This window comes from Rhipicephalus microplus, unplaced genomic scaffold, assembly GCF_043290135.1.
Source record: "Rhipicephalus microplus isolate Deutch F79 unplaced genomic scaffold, USDA_Rmic scaffold_12, whole genome shotgun sequence".
Classification (NCBI taxonomy): Eukaryota; Metazoa; Arthropoda; class Arachnida; order Ixodida; family Ixodidae; genus Rhipicephalus; species Rhipicephalus microplus.
The window spans coordinates 14,494,740-14,515,840 of NW_027464585.1; the positions used below are offsets into that span (position 1 = coordinate 14,494,740).

The 21,101-nt window shown below is 53.2% G+C and overlaps 3 non-coding genes across 3 annotated transcripts; all 3 read right to left on the reverse strand.

Moving 5' to 3' along the window:
- Positions 1–3,166: 3,166 nt before the first annotated feature.
- TRNAN-GUU (transfer RNA asparagine (anticodon GUU)) lies at positions 3,167–3,240 on the reverse strand. Its single transcript has one exon. It is a non-coding gene; the product is annotated as a tRNA-Asn (tRNA).
- A 5,485-nt stretch (positions 3,241–8,725) lies between these two features.
- TRNAN-GUU (transfer RNA asparagine (anticodon GUU)) lies at positions 8,726–8,799 on the reverse strand. Its single transcript has one exon. It is a non-coding gene; the product is annotated as a tRNA-Asn (tRNA).
- Positions 8,800–14,142: 5,343 nt separating this feature from the next.
- Positions 14,143–14,216, reverse strand: TRNAN-GUU (transfer RNA asparagine (anticodon GUU)). The gene has a single exon. It is a non-coding gene; the product is annotated as a tRNA-Asn (tRNA).
- Between the last annotated feature and the right edge of the window lie 6,885 nt (positions 14,217–21,101).

Genomic DNA, 21,101 nt, shown 5'->3' on the forward strand with positions numbered 1-21,101 from the left:
CAGCCGAACGTGCTAGCCAATTGCGCGACGGAGACATTCGTGCTCCAATCTCACCACCGTCAGAACATATCTTCAAAGCTCTCAGCCCAAAGAAAAAAAAGCGCCGCACCACCACCGGGTGGGCTCGAACCTCCAACCTTTCGGGTAACAGCCGATCGCGCTAGCCAATTGCGCCATGGTGACAGTCGTGCTCCACTCTCAACACCGTCAGAACACATCTTCAAATCTATCAGCGAAAAGAAAAAAGCAACACACCACTCCCGGGAGGGCTCGAACCTTCAACCTTTCGGTTAACAGCCGATCGCGCTAGCAAATAGCGCCACGGAGATAGTCGTGCTCCACTCTGACCACCGTCAGAACATTTCTTCAGAGCTATCAGCCCAAAAGAAAAAAGCGCCGCACCACCACCGCGTGCGCTCGAACCTCCAAACATTCGGTTAACAACCCATCGCGCTAGCCAATTGCGCCACGGAGCCAGTCGTGCTCCACTCTCACCACCATCAGAACATATTTTTCAAACTATCAGCGCAAACAAAAAAGCAACACACCACTCCTGGGATGGCTCCAACCTCTAGTTTTTCGGTTAACAGCCGAACGTGCTAGCCGATTGCGCCACGGAGACAGTCATGCTCCAATCTCACCACCGTCAGAACATGTCTAGAAAGCTATCAGCGCAAAGAAAAAAGCAACAAACCACTCCCGGGAGGGCTCAAACCTCCAATTTTTCGGTTAACAGCCGATCGCGCTAGCCAATTGCGCCATGGTGACAGTCGTGCTCCACTCTCACCACCGTCAGAACATGTCTCCAAAGCTATCAGAGAAAAGAAAAAAACAACACACCACTCCCGGGAGGGCTCGAAACTCCAACCTTTTGGCTAACAGCTGATCGCGCTAGCCAATTGCGCCACGGAGACATTCGTGCTCCAATCTCACCACCGTCAGAACATGTCTCCAAAGCTATCAGCGCAAACAAAAAAGCAACACACCACTCCCGGGAGGGCTCCAACCTCTAGTTTTTCGGTTAACAGCCGAACGTGCTAGCCGATTGCGCCACGGAGACAGTCATGCTCCAATCTCACCACCGTCAGAACATGTCTACAAAGCTATCAGCGCAAAGAAAAAAGCAACAAACCACTCCCGGGAGGGCTCAAACCTCCAATTTTTCGGTTAACAGCCGATTGCGCCAGCCAATTGCGCAACGAAGACAGTCGTGCTTCACTCTCACCACCGTCAGAACATTTCTTCAGACCTATCAGCCCAAAGGAAAAAAAGCGCCCCACCACCACCGGGTGGGCTCGAACCTCCAACCTTTCGGTTAACAGCCGATCGCGCTAGCAAATTGCGCCACGGAGACAGTCGTGCTCCAATCTCACCATCGTCAGAACATGTCTCCAAAGCTATTAGCGGAAAAAAAGCCACACACCACTCCCGGGAGGGCTCGAAACTCCAACCTTTTGGTTAACAGCCATTCGCGCTAGCCAATTGCGCCACGGACACAGTCGTGCTCCACTCTGACCACCGTCAGAACATTTCTTCAGAGCCATCAGCCCAAAGGAAAAAAGCACCACACCACCACCGCGTGCGCTCGAACCTCCAAACTTTCGGTTAACAGCCCATCGCGCTAGCCAATTGCGCCACGAAGCCAATCGTGCTCCACTCTCCCCACCATCATAACATATTTTCAAACTATCAGCGCAAACAAAAAAGCAACACACCACTCCCGAGAAGGCTCCAACCTCTAGTTTTTCGGTTAACAGCCGATCGCGCTAGAAATTTGCGCCACGGAGACAGTCCTGCTCCACTCTCACCACCATCAAAACATATCTTCAAAGCTCTCAGCCCAAAGAAAAAAAAACGCCGCACCACCACCGGGTGGGCTCGAACCTCCAAACTTTCGGGTAACACCCGCTCGCGCTAGCCAATTGCGCCACGGTGACAGTCGTGCTCCACTCTCACCACCGTCAGAACACATCTTCAAATCTATCAGCGAAAAGAAAAAAGCCACACACCACCACCGGGTGGGCTCGAACCTCCAACCTTTCGGTTAACAGCCCATCGCTCTATCCAAAATTGCCATGGAGACAGACGTGCTCCAATCTCACCACCGTCAGAACATGTCTCCAAAGCTATTAGCGCAAAGGAAAATCAACACACCATTCCCGGGAGGGCTCGAAACTCGAACCTTTTGGATAACAGCCGATCGCGCTAGGCAATTGCGCCACGGAGCCAGTCCTGCTCCACTCTCACCACCGTCAGAACATGTCTCCAAAGCTATCAGCGCAAAGAAAAAAGCCAACCACCGGGTGGGCTCGAACCTCCAACGTTTCGGTTAACAGCCAATCGCGCTAGCCAATTGCGCCACGGAGACAGTCGTGCTCCACTCTCACCTCCGTCAGAACATTTCTTCAAAGCTATCAGCGCAAAGAAAAAAGCGGCACACCACTCCCGGGAGGGCTCGAAACTCCAAATTTTCGGTTAACAGCCGAACGTGCTAGCCAATTGGGCGACCGAGACAGTCCTGCTCCACTCTCACCACCATCGGAACACATCTTCAAAGCTATCAGAGCAAAGAAAAAACAACACACCACTCCCTGGAGGGCTCGAACCTCCAGCCTTTCGGTTAACAGCCGATTGCGCTAGGCAATTGCGCCACGGAGCCAGTCCTGCTCCACTCTCACCACCGTCAGAACATGTCTCCAAAGCTATCAGCGCAAAGAAAAAAGGAAACCACCGGGGGGGCTCGAACCTCCAACCTTTCGGTTAACAGCCGATCGCACTAGCCAATTGCGCCACGGAGACAGTCAGGCTCCACACTCACCACCATCAGAACACATCTTCAAAGCTATCAGAGCAAAGAAAAAAACAACACACCACTCCCTGGAGGGCTCGAACCTCCAGCCTTTCGGTTAACAGCCGATCGCGCTAGCAAATTGCGCCACGGAGACAGTCGTGCTCCAATCTCACCACCGTCAGAACATGTCTCCAAAGCTATCAGAGCAAAGAAAAAAAAGCGCCACACCACCACCGGGTGGGCTCGAACCTCCAACCTTTCGGTTAACAGCCCATCGAGCTATCCAAATTTGCCATGGAGACTGTCGTGCTCCACTCTCACCACTGTCAGAACATTTCTCCAAAGCAATCAGCGCAAAGAAAAAAAGCGACACACCGTCCCCGGGAGCGCTCGAACCTCCAACCTTTCGGTTAACAGCCGATCGCGCTAGCCAATTGCGCCACGGAGACAGTCCTGCTCCACTCTCACCACCATCAGAACATATCTTCAAAGCTCTAAGCCCAAAGAAAAAAAACCGCCGCACCACCACCGGGTGGGCTCGAACCTCCAACCTTTCGGGTAACAGCCGCTCGCGCTAGCCATTTGCGCCACGGTGACAGTCGTGCTCCACTCTCACCACCGTCAGAACACATCTTCAAATCTAACAGCGAAAAGAAAAAAGCAACACACCACCACCGGGTGGGCTCGAACCTCCAACCTTTCGGTTAACAGCCCATCGCGCTACCCAAAATTGCCATGGAGACAGTCGTGCTCCACTCTCACCATTGTCAGAACACATCTTCAAAGCTATCAGCGTAAAGAAAAAAGCAACACACCACTCCCGGGAGGGCTCGAACCTTCAACCTTTCGGTTAACAGCCGATCGCGCTAGCAAATTGCGCCACGGAGATAGACGTGCTCCAATCTCACCACCGTCAGAACATGCCTCCAAAGCTATTAGCGCAAAGGAAAAAGCAACACACCATTCCCGGGAGGGCTCGAAACTCGAACCTTTTGGATAACAGCTGATCGCGCTAGCCAATCGCGCCACGGAGACAGTCGTGCTCCAGTCTCACCTCCGTCAGAACATTTCTTCAAAGCTATCAGCGCAAAGAAAAAAGCGACACACCACTCCCGGGAGGGCTGGAAACTCCAATTTTCTGGTTAACAGCCGAACGTGCTAGCCAATTGGGCGACCGAGACAGTCCTGCTCCACTCTCACCACCATCAGAACATATCATCAAAGCTATCTGCTCAAAGAAAAAGAAAGCGCCGTACCATTACCGGGTGGGCTCGAACCTCCAACCTTTCGGTTAACAGCCGATTGCGCTAGCCAATTGCGCCACGGAGACAGTCGTGCTCCACTCTCACCACCGTCAGAACATTTTTTCGGAGCTATCAGCCTAAAGGAGAAAAAGCGCCGCACCACCACCGGGTGGGCTCGAACCTCCAACCTTTCGGTTAACAGCCCATCGCGCTAGCGAAAATCGCCACGGAGACAGTCGTGCTCCACTCTCACCACTGTCAGAGCATTTCTCCAAAGCTATCAGCGCAAAGAAAAAAAGCGACACACCATCCCCGGGAGCGCTCGAACTTCCAGCATTTCGGTTAACAGGCGATTGCGCTAGGCAATTGCGCCACGGAGCCAGTCCTGCTCCACTGTCACCACCGTCAGAACATGTCTCCAAAGCTATCAGCGCAAAGAAAAAAGCAAACCATCGGGTGGGCTCGAACCTCCAACCTTTCGGGTAACAGCCGATCGCGCTAGCCAATTGCGCCACGGAGACAGTCGTGCTCCACACTCACCACCATCAGAACACATCTTCAAAGCTATCAGCGCAAAGAAAAAAGCAAAACACCACTCCCGGGAGGGCTCGAACCTCCAACCTTTCGGTTAACAGCCGATCGCGCTAGCTGATTGCGTCCACGGAGACAGTCGTGCTCCACTCTCACCACCATCAGAACACATCCTCAAAGCTATCGGCGCAGAGAAAAAAGCAACACACCACTCCCGGGAGGGCTCGAACCTCCAACCTTTCGGTTAAGAGCCGATTGCGCTAGCCAATTGCGCCACGGAGACAGTCGTGCTCCACTCTCACCACCGTCAGAACATTTTTTCGGAGCTATCAGCCTAAAGGAAAAAAAGCGCCGCACCACCACCGGGTGGGCTCGAACCTCCAACCTTTCGGTTAACAGCCCATCGCGCTAGCGAAAATCGCCACGGAGACAGTCGTGCTCCACTCTCACCACTGTCAGAGCATTTCTCCAAAGCTATCAGCGCAAAGAAAAAAAGCGACACACCATCCCCGGGAGCGCTCGAACTTCCAGCATTTCGGTTAACAGGCGATTGCGCTAGGCAATTGCGCCACGGAGCCAGTCCTGCTCCACTGTCACCACCGTCAGAACATGTCTCCAAAGCTATCAGCGCAAAGAAAAAAGCAAACCATCGGGTGGGCTCGAACCTCCAACCTTTCGGGTAACAGCCGATCGCGCTAGCCAATTGCGCCACGGAGACAGTCGTGCTCCACACTCACCACCATCAGAACACATCTTCAAAGCTATCAGCGCAAAGAAAAAAGCAATACACCACTCCCGGGAGGGCTCGAACCTCCAACCTTTCGGTTAACAGCCGATCGCGCTAGCTGATTGCGTCCACGGAGACAGTCGTGCTCCACTCTCACCACCATCAGAACACATCCTCAAAGCTATCGGCGCAGAGAAAAAAGCAACACACCACTCCCGGGAGGGCTCGAACCTCCAACCTTTCGGTTAACAGCCGATCGCGCTAGCAAATTGCGCCACGGAGACAGTCGTGCTCCAATCTCACCACCGTCAGAACATGTCTCCAAAGCTATCAGAGCAAAGAAAAAAACAACACACCACTCCCGGGAGGGCTCGAACCTCCAACCTTTTGGCTAACAGCCGATCGCGCTAGCCAATTGCGCCACGGAGACAGTCGTGCTCCACTCTCACCTCCGTCAGAACATTTCTTCAAAGCTATCAGCGCAAAGAAAAAAACGAAAAACCACTCCCGGGAGGGCTCGAAACTCCAATTTTTCGGTTAACAGCCCATCGCGCTAGCCAATTGCGCCACGGAGCCAGTCGTGCTCTACTCTCACCACCATCAGAACATATTTTCAAACTATCAGCGTAAACAAAAAAGCAACACACCACTCCCGGGAGGGCTCCAACCTCTAGTTTTTCGGTTAACAACCGAACGTGCTAGCCGATTGCGCCACGGAGACAGTCATGCTCCAATCTCACAACCGTCATGACATGTCTACAAAGCTATCAGCGCAAAGAAAAAAGCAACACACCACTCCCGGGAGGGCTCAAACCTCCAATTTTTCGGTTAACAGCCGATTGCGCCAGCTAATTGCGCAACGGAGACAGTCGTGCTTCACTCTCACCACCGTCAGAACATTTCTTCAGACCTATCAGCCCAAAGGAAAAAAGCGCCCCACCACCTCCGGGTGGGCTCGAACCTCCAACCTTTCGGTTAACAGCCCATCGCGCTATCCAAAATTGCCATGGAGACAGTCGTGTTCCACTCTCACCACCGTCAGAACATGCTTCCAAAGCTACTAGCGCAAAAGAAAAAGCAACACACCATTCCCAGGAGGGCTCGAAACTCGAACCTTTTGGACAACAGCTGATCGCGCTAGCCAATTGCGCCACGGAGACAGTCGTGCTCCAGTCTCACCTCCGTCAGAACATTTCTTCAAAGCTATCAGCCTAAAGGAAAAAAAGCGCCGCACCACCACCGGGTGGGCTCGAACCTCGAACCTTTCGGTTAACAGCACATCGCGCTAGCGAAAATCGCCACGGAGACAGTCGTGGTCCACTCTCACCACTGTCAGAACATTTCTCCAAAGCTATCAGCGCAAAGAAAAAAAAAGCGACACACCATCCCCGGGAGCGCTCGAACCTCCAGCCTTTCGGTTAACAGCCGATTGCGCTAGGCAATTGCGCCACGGAGCCAGTCCTGCTCCACTCTCACCACCGTCAGAACATGTCTCCAAAGCTATCAGCGCAAAGAAAAAAGCAAACCATCGGGTGGGCTCGAACCTCCAACCTTTCGGGTAACAGCCGATCGCGCTAGCCAATTGCGCCACGGAGACAGTCGTGCTCCACACTCACCACCATCAGAACACATCTTCAAAGCTATCAGCGCAAAGAAAAAAGCAACACACGACTCCCGGGAGGGCTCGAACCTCCAACCTTTCGGTTAACAGCCGATCGCGCTAGCCGATTGCGTCCACGGAGACAGTCGTACTCCACTCTCACCACCATCAGAACACATCCTCAAAGCTATCGGCGCCAAGAAAAAAGCAACACACCACTCCCGGGAGGGCTCGAACCTCCAACCTTTCGGTTAACAGCCGATCGCGCTAGCAAATTGCGCCACGGAGACAGTCGTGCTTCACTCTCACCACCGTCAGAACATTTCTTCAGACCTATCAGCCCAAAGGAAAAAAAGCGCCCCACCACCACCGGGTGGGCTCGAACCTCCAACCTTTCGGTTAACAGCCCATCGCGCTATCCAAAATTGCCATGGAGACAGTCGTGCTCCACTCTCACCACTGTCAGAACATTTCTCCAAAGCAATCAGCGCAAAGAAAAAAAGCGACACACCGTTCCCGGGAGCGCACGAACTTCCAACTTTTCGGTTAACAGCCGATCGCGGTAGCCAATTGCGCCACGGAGACAGTCGTGCTCCACTCTCACCACCATCAGAACATATCTTCCAAGCTCTTAGCCCAAAGAAAAAAAAGCGCCGCACCACCACCGGGTGGGCTCGAACCTCCAACCTTTCGGGTAAGAGCCGATCGCGCTAGCCTATTGCGCCACGGTGACAGTCGTGCTCCACTCTCACCACCGTCAGAACATATCATCAAAGCTATCAGCTCAAAAAAAAGAAAGCGCCGCACCATTACCGGGTGGGCTCGAACCTCCAACCTTTCGGTTAACAGCCGATCGCGCTAGCCAATGGCGCCACGGAGACAGTCGTGCTCCACTCTCACCACCGTCAGAACATTTCTTCGGAGCTATCAGCCTAAAGGAAAAAAAGCGCCGCACCACCACCGGGTGGGCTCGAACCTCCAACCTTTCGGTTAACAGCCCATCGCGCTAGCGAAAATCGCCACGGAGACAGTCATGCTCCACTCTCACCACTGTCAGAACATTTCCCCAAAGCTATCAGCGCAAAGAAAAAAAAGCGACACACCATCCCCGGGAGCGCTCGAACCTCCAGCCTTTCGGTTAACAGCCGATTGCGCTAGGCAATTGCGCCACGGAGCCAACCCTGCTCCACTCTCACCATCGTCAGAACATGTCTCCAAAGCTATCAGCGCAAAGAAGAAAGCAAACCACCCGGTGGGCTCGAACCTCCAACCTTTCGGTTAACAGCCGATCGCGCTAGCCAATTGCGCCACGGAGACAGTCGTGCTCCACACTCACCACCATCAGAACACATCTTCAAAGCTATCAGCGCAAAGAAAAAAGAAACACACCACTCCCGGGAGGGCTCGAACCTCCAACCTTTCGGTTAACAGCCGATCGCGCTAGCCAATTGCGTCCACGGAGACAGTCGTGCTTCACTCTCACCACCATCAGAACACATCCTCAGAGCTATCGGCGCCAAGAAAAAAGCAACACACCACTCCCGGGAGGGCTCGAACCTCCAATTTTTCGGTTAACAGCCGATTGCGCTAGCAAATTGCGCCACGGAGACAGTCGTGCTTCACTCTCACCACCGTCAGAACATTTCTTCAGACCTATCAGCCCAAAGGAAAAAAAGCGCCCCACCACCACCGGGTGGGCTCGAACCTCCAACCTTTCGGTTAACAGCCCATCGCGCTATCCAAAATTGCCATGGAGACAGTCGTGCTCCACTCTCACCACTGTCAGAACATTTCTCGAAAGCAATCAGCGCAAAGAAAAAAAAGCGACACACCGTCCCCGGGAGCGCTCGAACCTCCAACCTTTCGGTTAACAGCCGATCGCGCTAGCCAATTGCGCCACGGAGACAGTCCTGCTCTACTCTCACCACCATCAGAACATATCTTCAAAGCTCTCAGCCCAAAGAAAAAAAAGCGCCGCACCACTACCGGGTGTGCTCGAACCTCCAACCTTTCGGTTAACAGCCGATTGCACCAGCCAATTGCGCAACGGAGACAGTCGTGCTCCACTCTCACCACCGTCAGAACATTTCTTCAGACCTATCAGCCCAAAGGAAAAAAAGCGCCCCACCACCACCGGGTGGGCTCGAACCTCCAACCTTTCGGTTAACAGCCCATGGCGCTATCCAAAATTGCCATGGAGACAGTCGTGCTCCACTCTCAACACTGTGAGAACATTTCTCCAAAGCAATCAGCGCAAAGAAAAAAAGCGACACACCGTCCCCGGGAGCGCACGAACTTCCAACCTTTCGGTTAACAGCCGATCGCGGTAGCCAATTGCGCCACGGAGACAGTCCTGCTCCACTCTCACCACCTTCAGAACATATCTTCAAAGATCTCAGCCCAATGAAAAAAAAGCGCCGCACCACCACCGGTTGGGCTCGAACCTCCAACCTTTCGGGTAACAGCCGATCGCGCTAGCCAATTGCGCCACGGTGACAGTCGTGCTCCACTCTCACCACCGTCAGAACATATCATCAAAGCTATCAGCTCAAAGAAAAAGAAAGCGCCGCACCATTACCGGGTGGGCTCGAACCTCCAACCTTTCGGTTAACAGCCGATCGCGCTAGCCAATTGCGCCACGGAGACAGTCGTGCTCCACTCTCACGACCGTCAGAACATTTCTTCGGAGCTATCAGCCTAAAGAAAAAAAAGCGCCGCACCACCACCGGGTGGGCTCGAACCTCCAACCTTTCGGTTAACAGCCCATCGCGCTAGCGAAAATCGCCACGGAGACAGTCGTGCTCCACTCTCACCACTGTCAGAACATTTCTCCAAAGCTATCAGCGCAAAGAAAAAAAAGCGACACACCATCCCCGGGAGCGCTCGAACCTCCAGCCTTTCGGTTAACAGCCGATTGCGCTAGGCAATTGTGCCACGGAGCCAACCCTGCTCCACTCTCACCACCGTCAGAACATGTCTCCAAAGCTATCAGCGCAAAGAAAAAAGCAAACCACCGGGTGGGCTCGAACCTCCAACCTTTCGGTTAACAGCCGATCGCGCTAGCCAATTGCGCCATGGAGACAGTCGTGCTCCACACTCACCACCATCAGAACACATCTTCAAAGCTATCAGCGCAAAGAAAAAAGCAACACACCACTCCCGGGAGGGCTCGAACCTCCAACCTTTCGGTTAACAGCCGATCGCGCTAGCCAATTGCGCCACGGAGCCAGTCGTGCTCTACTCTCACCACCATCACAACATCTTTTCAAACTATCAGCGCAAACAAAAAAGCAACACACCACTCCCGGGAAGGCTCCAACCTCTAGTTTTTCTGTTAACAACCGAACGTGCTAGCAGATTGCGCCACGGAGACAGTCATGCCCCAATCTCACCACCGTCATGACATGTCTACAAAGCTATCAGCGCAAAGAAAAAGCAACACACCACTCCCGGGAGGGCTCGAAACTCCAACCTTTTGGCTAACAGCCGATCGCGCTAGCCAATTGCGCCACGGAGACAGTCGTGCTCCACTCTCACCTCCGTCAGAACATTTCTTCAAAGCTATCAGCGCAAAGAGAAAAGCGACACACCACTCCCGGGAGGGCTCGAAACTCCAATTTTTCGGTTAACAGCCCATCGCGCTAGCCAATTGCGCCACGGAGCCAGTCGTGCTCTACTCTCACCACCATCAGAACATATTTTCAAACTATCAGCGCAAACAAAAAAGCAACACACCACTCCCGGGAAGGCTCCAACCTCTAGTTTTTCGGTTAACAACCGAACGTGCTAGCCGATATCGCCACGGAGACAGTCATGCTCCAATCTCACCACCGTCATGACATGTCTACAAAGCTATCAGCGCAAAGAAAAAAGCAACACACCACTCCCGGGAGGGCTCAAACCTCCAATTTTTCGGTTAACAGCCGATTGCGCCAGCCAATTGCGCAACGGAGACAGTCGTGCTTCACTCTCACCACCGTCAGAACATTTCTTCAGACCTATCAGCCCAAAGGAAAAAAAGCGCCCCACCACCACCGGGTGGGCTCGAACTTCCAACCTTTCGGTTAACAGCCCATCGCGCTATCCAAAATTGCCATGGAGACAGTCGTGCTCCACTCTCACCACTGTCAGAACATTTCTCCAAAGCAATCAGCGCAAAGAAAAAAAAGCGACACACCATCCCCGGGAGCGCTCGAACCTCAAATGGTTCGGTTAACAGCCGATCGCGCTAGCCAATTGCGCCACGGAGACAGTCCTGCTCCACTCTCACCCCCATCAGAACATATCTTCAAAGCTCTCAGCCCAAAGAAAGAAAAGCGCCGCACCACCACCGGGTGGGCTCGAACCTCCAACCTTTCGGTTAACAGCCGATTGCGCCAGCCAATTGCGCAACGGAGACACTTGTGCTCCACTCTCACCACCGTCAGAACATTTCTTCAGACCTATCAGCCCAAAGGAAAAAAAGCGACACACCACTCCCGGGAGGGCTCGAAACTCCAATTTTTCGGTTAACAGCCGAACGTGCTAGCCAATTGCGCCACGGAGACGGTCGTGCTCCAATCTCACCACCGTCAGAACAATTCTCCAAAGCTATCAGCGCAAAGAAAAAAAAGCGCCCCACCACCACCGGGTGGGCTCGAACCTCCAACCTTTCGGTTAACAGCCCATCGCGCTAGCGAAAATCGCCACGGAGACAGTCGTGCTCCACTCTCACCACTGTCAGAACATTTCTCCAGAGCTATCAGCGCAAAGAAAAAAAGCGACACACCATCCCCGGGAGCGCTCGAACCTCCAGCCTTTCGGTTAACAGCCGATTGCTCTAGGCAATTGCGCCACGGAGCCAGTCCTGCTCCACTCTCACCACCGTCAGAACATGTCTCCAAAGCTATCAGCGCAAAGAAAAAAGCAAACCACCGGGTGGGCTCGAACCTCCAACCTTTCGGTAAACAACCGATCGCGCTAGCCAATTGCGCCACGGAGACAGTCGTGCTCCACTCCCACCTCCGTCAGAACATTTCTTCAAAGCTATCAGCGCAAAAGAAAAAAGCGACACACCACTCCCGGGAGGGCTCGAAACTCCAATTTTTCGGTTGACAGCCGAACGTGCTAGCCAATTGCGCCACGGAGACGGTCGTGCTCCAATCTCACCACCGTCAGAACATGTCTCCAAAGCTATCAGCGCAAAGAAAAAAGCAACACACCACTCCCGGGAGGGCTCGAAACTCCAACCTTTTGGTTAACAGCCATTCGCGCTAGCCAATCGCGCCACGGAGACAGTCGTGCTCCACTGTCATCCCCATCAGAACACATCTTCAAAGCTATCAGCGCAAAGAAAAAAGCAACACACCACTCCCAGGAGGGCTCAAACCTCCAACCTTTCGGTTAACAGCCGCTCGCGCTAGCCAATTGCGCCACGGACACAGTCGTGCTCCACTCTGACCACCGTCAGAACATTTCTTCAGAGCTATCAGCCCAAAGAAAAAAAGCGCCGCACCACCACCGCGTGGGCTCGAACCTCCAAACTTTCGGTTAACAGCCCATCGCGCTAGCCAATTGCGCCACGGAGCCAGTCGTGCTCCACTCTCACCACCATCAGAACATATTTTCAAACTATCAGTGCATACAAAATAGCAACACACCACTCCCGGGAGGGCTCCAACCTCTAGTTTTTCGGTCAACAGCCGAACGTGCTAGCCGATTGCGCCACGAAGACAGTCATGCTCCGATTTCACCACCGTCCGAACATGTCTACAAAGCTATCAGCGCAAAGAAAAAAGCAACACACCACTCCCGGGAGGGCTCGAACCTCCAATTTTTCGGTTAACAGCCGATTGCGCCAGCCCATTGCGCAACGGAGACAGTCGTGCTCCACTCTCACCACCGTCAGAACATTTGTTCAGACCTATCAGCCCAAAGGAAAAAAAGCGCCCCACCACCATCGGGTTGGCTCGAACCTCCATCCTTTTGGTTAACAGCCCATCACGCTATCTAAAATTGCCATGGAGACAGTCGTGCTCCACTCTCACCACTGTCAGAACATTTCTCCACAGCTATCAGCGCAAAGAGAAAAAGCAACACACCACTCCCGGGAGGGCTCAAACCTCCAATTTTTCGGTTAACAGCCGAACGTGCTAGCCAATTGGGCGACCGAGACAGTCCTGCTCCACTCTCACCACCATCAGAACATATCATCAAAGCTATCAGCCCAAAGAAAAAAAAAAGCGCCGCACCATTACCGGGTGGGCTCGAACCTCCGACCTTTTGGTTAACAGCCGATCGCGCTAGCCAATTGTGCCACGGAGACTGTCGTGCTCCACTCTCACCACCGTCAGAACATGTCTCCAAAGCTATCAGCGCAAAGAAAAAAGCAACACACCACTCCCGGGAGGGCTCGAAACTCCATCCTTTTGGTTAACAGCCGTTCGCGCTAGCCAATCGCGCCACGGAGACAGTCGTGCTCCACTGTCATCCCCATCAGAACACATCTTCAAAGCTATCAGCGCAAAGAAAAAAGCAACACACCACTTCCAGGAGGGCGCCAACCTCCAACATTTCGGTTAACAGCCGATCGCGCTAGCCAATTGCGCCACGGACACAGTCGTGCTCCACTCTGACCACCGTCAGAACATTTCTTCAGAGCTATCAGCCCAAAGGAATAAAAGCGCCGCACCACCACCGCGTGGGCTCGAACCTCCAAACTTTCGGTTCACAGCCCATCGCGCTAGCCAATTGCGCCACGGAGCCAGTCGTGCTCCACTCTCACCACCATCAGAACATATTTTCAAACTATCAGCGCAAACAAAAAAGCAACACACCACTACCGGGAGGGCTCCTACCTCTAGTTTTTCGGTTCACAGCCGAACATGCTAGCCGATTGCGCCACGGAGACTCCAATCTCACCAACGTCATGACATCACTACAAAGCTATCAGCGCAAATAAAAAAGCAACACACCACTCCCGCGAGGGCTCAAACCTCCAATTTTTCGGTTAACAGCCGATTGCGCCAGCCAATTGCGCAACGGAGACAGTCGTGCTCCACTCTCACCACCGTCAGAACATTTCTTCAGACCTATCGGCCCAAAGGAAAAAAAGCGCCCCACCACCACCGGGTGGGCTCGAACCTCCAACCTTTCGGTTAACAGCCCATCGCGCTATCCAAAATTGCCATGGAGACAGTCGTGCTCCACTCTCACCACTGTCAGAACATTTCTCCAAAGGAATCAGCGCAAAGAAAAAAAAGCGACACACCGTCCCCGGGAGCGCTCGAACCTCCAACCTTTCGGTTAACAGCCGACCGCGCTAGCCAATTGCGCCACAGAGACAGTCCTGCTCCACTCTCACCACCATCAGAACATATCTTCAAAGCTCTCAGCCCAAAGAAAAAAAAGCGCCGCACCACCACCGGGTGGGCTCGAACCTCCAACCTTCCGGGTAACAGCCGATCGCGCTAGCCAATTGCTCCACGGTGACAGTCGTGCTCCGCTCTCACCACCGTCAGAACACATCTTCAAAGCTATCAGCGCAAAGAAAAAAGCAACACACCACTCCCGGGAGGGCTCGAACATTCAACCTTTCGGTTACCAGCCGATCGCGCTAGCAAATTGCGCCACGGAGATAATCGTGCTCCAATCTCACCACCGTCAGAACATGTCTCCAAAGCTATCAGCGTAAAGGCAAAAGCAACACACCTTCCCGGGAGGGCTCGAAACTCCAGCCTTTCGGTTAACAGCCCATCGCGCTATCCAATATTGCCATGGAGACAGTCGTGCTCCACTCTCACCACTGTCAGAACATTTCTCCAAAGCAATCAGCGCAAAGAAAAAAAGCGACACACCGTCCCCGGGAGCGCACGAACTTCCAACCTTTCGGTTAACAGCCGATCGCGGTAGCCAATTGCGCCACGGAGACAGTCCTGCTCCACTCTCACCACCATCAGAACATATCTTCAAAGCTCTCAGCCCAATGAAAAAAAAGCGCCGCACCACCACCGGGTGGGCTCGAAGCTCCAACCTTTCGGGTAACAGCCGATCGCGCTAGCCAATTGCGCCACGGTGACAGTCGTGCTCCACTCTCACCACCGTCAGAACATATCATCAAAGCTATCAGCTCAAAGAAAAAGAAAGCACCGCACCATTACCGGGTGTGCTCGAACCTCCAACCTTTCGGTTAACAGCCGATCGCGCTAGCCAATTGCGCCACGGAGACAGTCGTGCTCCACTCTCACGACCGTCAGAACATTTCTTCGGAGCTATCAGCCTAAAGGAAAAAAAGCGCCGCACCACCACCGGGTGGGCTCGAACCTCCAACCTTTCGGTTAACAGCCCATCGCGCTATCCAAAATTGCCATGAAGACAGTCGTGCTCCACTCTCACCACTGTCAGAACATTTCTCCAAAGCAATCAGCGCAAAGAAAAAAAGCGACACACCGTCCCCGGGAGCGCACGAACTTCCAACCTTTCGGTTAACAGCCGATCGCGGTAGCCAATTGCGCCACGGAGACAGTCCTGCTCCACTCTCACCACCATCAGAACATATCTTCAAAGCTCTCAGCCCAATGAAAAAAAAGCGCCGCACCACCACCGGGTGGGCTCGAAGCTCCAACCTTTCGGGTAACAGCCGAACGTGCTAGCCGATTGCGCCACGGAGACAGTCATGCTTCAATCTCACCACCGTCAGAACAAGTCTACAAAGCTATCAGCGCAAAGAAAAAAATAACACACCACTGCCGGGAGGGCTCAAACCTCCAATTTTTCAGTTAACGGCCGATTGCGCCAGCCAATTGCGCAACGAAGACAGTCGTGCTCCTTTCTCACCACCGTCAGAACATTTCTTCAGACCTATCAGCCCAAACGAAAAAAAGCGCCCCACCACCACCGGGTGGGCTCGAACCTCCAACCTTTCGGTTAACAGCCCATCGCGCTATCCAAAATTGCCATGAAGACAGTCGTGCTCCACTCTCACCACTGTCAGAACATTTCTCCAAAGCAATCAGCGCAAAGAAAAAAAAGCGACACACCGTCCTCGGGAGCGCTCGAACCTCCAACCTTTCGGTTAACAGCCGATCGCGCTAGCCAATTGTGCCACGGAGACAGTCCTGCTCCACTCTCACCACCATCAGAACATATCTTCAAAGCTCTCAGCCCAAAGAAATAAGCGCCGCACCACCACCGGGTGGGCTCGAACCTCCAACCTTTCGGGTAACAGCCGATCGCGCTAGCCAATTGCGCCATGGTGACAGTCGTGCTCCACTCTCACCACCGTCAGAACATGTCTCCAAAGCTATCAGAGAAAAGAAAAAAACAACACACCACTCCCGGGAGGGCTCGAAACTCCAACCTTTTGGCTAACAGCTGATCGCGCTAGCCAATTGCGCCACGGAGACATTCGTGCTCCAATCTCACCACCGTCAGAACATGTCTCCAAAGCTATCAGCGCAAACAAAAAAGCAACACACCACTCCCGGGAGGGCTCCAACCTCTAGTTTTTCGGTTAACAGCCGAACGTGCTAGCCGATTGCGCCACGGAGACAGTCATGCTCCAATCTCACCACCGTCAGAACATGTCTACAAAGCTATCAGCGCAAAGAAAAAAGCAACAAACCACTCCCGGGAGGGCTCAAACCTCCAATTTTTCGGTTAACAGCCGATTGCGCCAGCCAATTGCGCAACGAAGACAGTCGTGCTTCACTCTCACCACCGTCAGAACATTTCTTCAGACCTATCAGCCCAAAGGAAAAAAAGCGCCCCACCACCACCGGGTGGGCTCGAACCTCCAACCTTTCGGTTAACAGCCGATCGCGCTAGCAAATTGCGCCACGGAGACAGTCGTGCTCCAATCTCACCATCGTCAGAACATGTCTCCAAAGCTATTAGCGGAAAAAAAGCCACACACCACTCCCGGGAGGGCTCGAAACTCCAACCTTTTGGTTAACAGCCATTCGCGCTAGCCAATTGCGCCACGGACACAGTCGTGCTCCACTCTGACCACCGTCAGAACATTTCTTCAGAGCCATCAGCCCAAAGGAAAAAAGCACCACACCACCACCGCGTGCGCTCGAACCTCCAAACTTTCGGTTAACAGCCCATCGCGCTAGCCAATTGCGCCACGAAGCCAATCGTGCTCCACTCTCCCCACCATCATAACATATTTTCAAACTATCAGCGCAAACAAAAAAGCAACACACCACTCCCGAGAAGGCTCCAACCTCTAGTTTTTCGGTTAACAGCCGAACGTGCTAGCCGATTGCGCCACGGAGACAGTCATGCTCCAATCTCACCACCGTCAGAACATGTCTACAAAGCTATCAGCGCAAAGAAAAAAGCAACAAACCACTCCCGGGAGGGCTCAAACCTCCAATTTTTCGGTTAACAGCCGATTGCGCCAGCCAATCGCGCAACGAAGACAGTCGTGCTTCACTCTCACCACCGTCAGAACATTTCTTCAGACCTATCAGCCCAAAGGAAAAAAAGCGCCCCACCACCACCGGGTGGGCTCGAACCTCCAACCTTTCGGTTAACAGCCCATCGCGCTATCCAAAATTGCCATGGAGACAGTCGTGCTCCACTCTCACCACTGTCAGAACATTTCTCCAAAGCAATCAGCGCAAAGAAAAAAAGCGACACACCGTCCTCGGGAGCGCTCGAACCTCCAACCTTTCAGTTAACAGCCGATCGCGCTAGCCAATTGTGCCACGGAGACAGTCCTGCTCCACTCTCACCACCATCAGAACATATCTTCAAAGCTCTCAGCCCAAAGAAAAAAAAGCGCCGCACCACCACCGGTTGGGCTCGAACCTCCAACCTTTCGGGTAACAGCCGATCGCGCTAGCCAATTGCGCCATGGTGACAGTCGTGCTCCACTCTCACCACCGTCAGAACATTTCTCCAAAGCTATCAGCGCAAAGAAAAAAGCAACACACCACTCCCGGGAGGGCTCGAACCTCCAATTTTTCGGTTAACAGCCGAACGTGCTAGCCAATTGCGCGACGGAGACATTCGTGCTCCAATCTCACCACCGTCAGAACATTTCTTCAAAGCTATCAGCGCAAAGAAAAAAGCAACACCCCACTCCAGGGAGGGCTCGAACCTCCAACCTTTCGGCTAACAGCCGCACGTGCTAGCCAATTGCGCCACGGAGACGGTCGTGCTCCAATCTCACCACCGTCAGAACATTTCTCCAAAGCTATCAGCGCAAAGAAAAAAGCAACACACCACTCCCGGGAGGGCTCGAACCTCCAATTTTTCGGTTAACAGCCGAACGTGCTAGCCAATTGCGCGACGGAGACATTCGTGCTCCAATCTCACCACCGTCAGAACATGTCTCCAAAGCTATCAGCGCAAACAAAAAAGCAACACACCACTCCCGGGAGGGCTCCAACCTCTAGTTTTTCGGTTAACAGCCGAACGTGCTAGCTGATTGCGCCACGGAGACAGTCATGCTCCAATCTCACCACCGTCAGAACATGTCTAGAAAGCTATCAGCGCAAAGAAAAAAGCAACAAACCACTCCCGGGAGGGCTCAAACCTCCAATTTTTCGGTTAACAGCCGATTGCGCCAGCCAATTGCGCAACGAAGACAGTCGTGCTTCACTTTCACCACCGTCAGAACATTTCTTCAGACCTATCAGCCCAAAGGAAAAAAAGCGCCCCACCACCACCGGGTGGGCTCGAATCTCCAACCTTTCGGTTAACAGCAGATCGCGCTAGCAAATTGCGCCACGGAGACAGTCGTGCTCCAATCTCACCATCGTCAGAACATGTCTCCAAAGCTATCAGCGGAAAAAAAGCCACACACCACTCCCGGGAGGGCTCGAAACTCCAACCTTTTGGTTAACAGCCATTCGCGCTAGCCAATTGCGCCACAGACACAGCCGTGCTCCACTCTGACCACCGTCAGAACATTTCTTCAGAGCTATCAGCCCAAAGGAAAAAAGCACCACACCACCACCGCGTGCGCTCGAACCTCCAAACTTTCGGTTAACAGCCCATCGCGCTAGCCAATTGCGCCACGAAGCCAATCGTGCTCCAATCTCACCATCGTCAGAACATGTCTCCAAAGCTATCAGCGCAAAAAAAAAAGCTACACACCACTCCCGGGAGGGTTCGAAACTCCAACCTTTTGGTTAACAGCCGTTCGTGCTAGCCAATCGCGCCACAGAGACAGTCGTGGTCCACTGTCATCCCCATCAGAACACATCTTCAAAGCTATCAGCGCAAAGAAAAAGCAACACACAACTCCCAGGAGGGCTCGAACCTCCAACCTTTCGGATAACAGCCGCTTGCGCTAGCCAATTGCGCCACGGACACAGTCGTGCTCCACTCTGACCACCGTCAGAACATTTCTTCAGAGCTATCAGCCCAAAGGAAAAAAGCGCCGCACCACCACCGCGTGGGCTCGAACCTCCCAACTTTCGGCTAACAGCCCATCGCGCAAGCCAATTGCGCCACGAAGCCAATCGTGCTGCACTCTCACCACCATCATTACATATTTTCAAACTATCAGCGCAAACAAAAAAGCAACACACCACTCCCGGGAGGGCTCCAACCTCTAGTTTTTCGGTTAACAGCCGAACGTGCTAGCCGATTGCGCCACGGAGACAGTCATGCTCCAATCTCACCACCGTCAGAACATGTCTACAAAGCTATCAGCGCAAAGAAAAAAGCAACAAACCACTCCCGGGAGGGCTCAAACCTCCAATTTTTCGGTTAACAGCCGATTGCGCCAGCGAACTGCGCAACGGAGACAGTCGTGCTTCACTCTCACCACCGTCAGAACATTTCTTCAGACCTATCAGCCCAAAGGAAAAAAAGCGCCCCACCACCACCGGGTGGGCTCGAACCTCCAACCCTTCGGTTAACAGCCCATCGCGCTATCCAAAATTGCCATGGAGACAGTCGTGCTCCACTCTCACCACTGTCAGAACATTTCTCCAAAGCAATCAGCGCAAAGAAAAAAAAGCGACACACCGTCCCCGGGAGCGCTCGAACCTCCAACCTTTCGGTTAACAGCCGATCGCGCTAGAAATTTGCGCCACGGAGACAGTCCTGCTCCACTCTCACCACCATCAAAACATATCTTCAAAGCTCTCAGCCAAAAGAAAAAAAAACGCCGCACCACCACCGGGTGGGCTCGAACCTCCAAACTTTCGGGTAACAGCCGATCGCGCTAGCCAATTGCGCCACGGTGACAGTCGTGCTCCACTTTCACCACCGTCGGAACACCTTTCGGTTAACAGCCCATCGCGCTATCCAAAATTGCCATGAAGACAGTCGTGCTCCACTCTCACCACTGTCAGAACATTTCTCCAAAGCAATCAGCGCAAAGAAAAAAAAGCGACACACCGTCCTCGGGAGCGCTCGAACCTCCAACCTTTCGGTTAACAGCCGAACGTGCTAGCCAATTGCGCGACGGAGACATTCGTGCTCCAATCTCACCACCGTCAGAACATGTCTCCAAAGCTATCAGCGCAAAGAAAAAAGCAACACACAACTCCCGGGAGGGCTCCAAACTCCAACCTTTTGGTTAACAGCCGATTGCGCTAGCCAAATGCGCCACGGAGACAGTCCTGCTCCACTCTCACCACCATCAGTACATATCATCAGAGCTATCAGCCCAAAGAAAAAAAGCGCCGCACCACCACCGGGTGGGCCTGAACCTCCAACCTTTCGGTTAACAGCCGATCCCGCTAGCTGATTGCGCCACGAAGACAGTCGTGCTTCACTTGCACCACCATCAGAAAACATCTTAAAAGCTATCAGCGCAAAGAAAAAAGCAACACACCACTCCCCGGGAGGGCTCGAACCTCCAACCTTTCGGTTAACAGCCGATCGCGCTAGCAAATAGCGCCACGGAGATAGTCGTGCTCCAATCTCACCACCGTCAGAACATGTCTCCAAAGCTATCAGCGCAAAGGAAAAAGCAACTCACCATTCCCGGGAGGGCTCGAAACTCGAACCTTTTGAATAACAGCCGATCGCGCTAGCCAATTGCGCCACGGAGACAGTCGTGCTCCACTCTCACCACCGTCAGAACATATCATCAAAGCTATCAGCCCCCACCAAAAAAAAGCGCCGCACCATTACCGGGTGGGCTCGAACCTCCAACCTTTCGGTTAACAGCCGATCGCGCTAGCCAATTGCGCCACGGAGACAGTCGTGCTCCACTCTCAACACCGTCAGAACATGTCTCCAAAGCTATCAGCGCAAAGA